The sequence below is a fragment of the Spermophilus citellus genome, assembly GCF_964194105.1.
Source record: "Spermophilus citellus genome assembly, chromosome: 15".
Classification (NCBI taxonomy): Eukaryota; Metazoa; Chordata; class Mammalia; order Rodentia; family Sciuridae; genus Spermophilus; species Spermophilus citellus.
In genome coordinates, this window is record NC_138195.1 from 25,551,564 (window position 1) to 25,555,383 (window position 3,820).

Below are 3,820 nucleotides of genomic sequence, written 5' to 3' on the forward strand. Positions count from 1 at the left end.
CTGACCCCCGGGCTGAGTACGGGATTTCAGAGGGGGAAGGAAGCGGTACAGTTCTATCCCCCACAACGGAAACAAAACAACAGAGTGCCGGGGTTCCCAATAGACACCCTCCACACCCAACAAACGGCAGGCCCAGAGTACACTTTGAACTGCCGAGAGCCATCACTCAGGGGAAATCTGGTCTAGCAGGAGAAACCAAGACTAGCAGGAGAAACCAGGGGACTAGAGGCCAGGCCCTCGCGACTGGGCGGCTGGAAACCACAGGCCCGCCGGCGACAGTTCACCCACTGCCCGTGTAACTGGGCGGTAGGAGAACGCCCGCCCGCCGGCTACCGACCACAGGACTGGGTGCCTAGAGATCGCCCGCCCACTGGTGACAGCCAGCCCACTGACCACGTGACTGGGCGGCTGGAGTCCACCACCCCGCGGGCAACCGATCAACCGCCCGCTGCCTGAGATACTGGGCGGCTGGAGACTGCCCGCCTGCCTCGACGGGGAGCCAAATAGAGACAGTCCAGTCACACAGCCCCATTAGGACACCCCAGCAAGGAGCCTGGGGCCCGTCATAGCAGAGTAGTGACGTCACTGGAGCTCGGCTGTCGGAATTCCTTCCCAGCAGAATCCACGTTAGCAGGCACAGTTTAAAAACACAAAGAAGAAACAACACAGTAATACAGAACCAAAACAAATCTATAGAAGAGAGCAGAAACACGGCAATCAAATAGAGCTGGAAAGTAACGTGGACAACATGAGAAAACAAGGGAAAAAAGGATTACAAACAATGCAAGACAACTCAATTCTATAGGAGGACATAGAAACACCAGAAGCAGGGATAGGGAAAGAACTCAAGGCATACCTAACTCGAATGGAAAGGAATATTAGGGAAGACATGAGACAGCAAGTCCAAGCAATAAAAGTATATTTTGAAAATGAATTAAACAAACAAATTCAAATGGCAAAGAACGAGCTCTACCAGGAGATAGAGATCTTAAAAAAACTCAAACAATAATCCTAGAATTGCAGGAAAATATAAACCAAATTAAAAACTCAAACGAGAATATTACAAATAGACGTGATCAAGTAGAAGTCAGAACATCAGATAATGAAGACAAGGCTTATCAACTTGAAAAGAATATAGTCAACACAGAAAAGATGCTTAAATCCCACGAGCAATCTATTCAAGAGATATGGGATGTCATAAAAAAACCAAATTTGAGGGTCATCGGGGTAGAAGAAGGCACAGAGACTCAAACCAAAGGAATGGACAGCATATTAAATGAAATAATTCTAGAAAACTTCCCAGAGATGAAAGATGAAATGGATTTCCAAATCCTGGAAGCCTACAGGACCCCAAACATTCAAAACCATAATAGACCAACTCCAAGACATATAATTATGAAGATAGCCAACGTACAGAACAAGGAGAGAATATTAAAAGCTACAAGAGAAAGGAGTCAGATTACATTCAGGGGTAAACCAATTAGGTTAACGACTGATTTCTCATCACAGACTTTGAAAGCGAGAAGATCCTGGAACAATGTATTTCAAACGCTGAAAAATAATGGATTCCAACCAAGAATACTGTAGCCAGCAAAATTAAGCTTCAGATTTGGCAATGAAATTAAAATCTTTCACGATAAACAAAAGCTAAAAGAATTCGCAGCAAGAAAACCAGCACTGCAAAGCATTTTGAGCAAAATACTACAAGAAGAGGAATTGAAAAATAGTGCCCAAAACTAATAGCAGGAGGTATCTCAGTAAAGGGGGAGGAAAATAACCAAAAAGTAAAACCAGCCAAACTAAAATAAATAAATAAAGAAGCATGACTGGAAGTACAAATCATATCTCAATTGTAACCTTAAATGTTAATGGCCTAAACTCACCAATCAAGAGACATAGGCTAGTAACCTGGATCAAAAAAAACAAATCCAACAATATGCTGCCTTCAAGAGACTCATATGATAGGAAAAGACATACACAGGCTGAAGGTAAAAGGCTGGGAAAAATCATACCACTCACATGGCCCTCGGAAGCAAGCAGGAGTGGCCATACTCATATCGAATAAAATCAACTTTAAACCTAAGTTAATCAAGAAGGATAAAGAAGGACACTATATACTGTTAAAAGGAAACATCCACCAACAAGACATAACAATTATCAATTTGTATGCACCAAACAATGGAGCTGCAACGTTCATAAAACAAACTCTCCTCAAGTTCAAGAGTCAAATAGACTACAACACAATAATTATGGGTGACTTCAACACACCGCTCTCGCCATTAGACAGATCCTCTAGACAAAAACTGAATAAAGAAACTATAGAACTCAACAGCACAATCAATAACCTAGACTTAACCGATATATATAGAATATATCAACCATCATCAAGTGGATACACATTCTTCTCAGCAGCACATGGATCCTACTCAAAGATAGACTATATATTATGCCATAAGGCAACTCTTAGTAAGTATAAAGGCGTGGAGATAATACCATGCACCATATCTGATCACAATGGAATGAAATTGGAAATCAATGATAAAAGAAGGAAGGAAAAATCCTACATCACATGGAAAATGAACAATATGTTACTGAATGATCAATGGGTTACAGAAGACATAAAGGAGGAGATGAAAAAATTCTTAGAGACAAATGATAATATAGACACAACATACCGGAATCTATGGGACACAATGAAAGCAGTTTTAAGAGGAAAATTCATTTCTTGGAGTTCTTTCCTCAAAAAAAGAAAAAAAACCCAACAAATAAATGAACTCACACTACACCTCAAAAACCTAGAAAAGGAAGAGCAAAACAACAGCAAATGTAGTAGAAGACAAGAAATAATTAAAATTAGAGCAGAAATCAATGAAATTGAATAAAAAAAAACCATTGAAAAAATTGATAAAACTAAAAGTTGGTTCTTTGAAAAAATAAATAAGATAGACAGGCCCTTAGCCATGCTAATGAAGAGAAGAAGAGAGAGAACTCAAATTACCAACATACAGGATGAAAAAGGCAATATCACAACAGATACTACAGAAATACAGAAGATAATTAGAAAGTATTTTGAAACCCTATATTCCAATAAAATAGAAGATAGTGAAGATACCGATAAATTTCTTAAGGCATATGATCTGCCCAGATTGAGAAAGGAAGACACACACAATTTAAACAGACCAATAACAAAGGAAGAAATAGAAGAAGCCATCAAAAGACTACCAACCAAGAAAAGCCCTGGACCGGATGGGTATATAGCAGAGTTTTACAAAACCTTCAAAGAAGAATTAATACCAATAGTTTTCAAGCTATTTCAAGAAATAGAAAAAGAAGGAGCTCTTCCAAATTCATTCTATGAGGCCAACATCACTCTGATCCCCAAACCAGACAAAGACACTTCAAAGAAAGAAAACTACAGACCAATATCTCTAATGAACTTGGATGCAAAAATTCTCAATAAAATTCTGGCAAATCGAATACAAAAACATATCAAAAAACTTGTGCACCATGATCAAGTAGGATTCATCCCTGGGATGCAAGGCTGGTTCAATATACGGAAATCAATAAATGCTATTCACCACATCAATAGAGTTAAAGACAAGAACCATATGATCATCTCGATAGATGCAGAAAAAGCATTTGACAAAGTACAGCATCCCTTTATGTTCAAAACACTAGAAAAACTAGGGATAACAGGAACTTACCTCAACATTGTAAAAGCTATATATGCTAAACCTCAGGCTAGCATCATCCTAAATGGAGAAAAACTGAAGGCATCCCCTCTAAAATCTGGGAACAAGACAGGGATGCCCTCTATCAC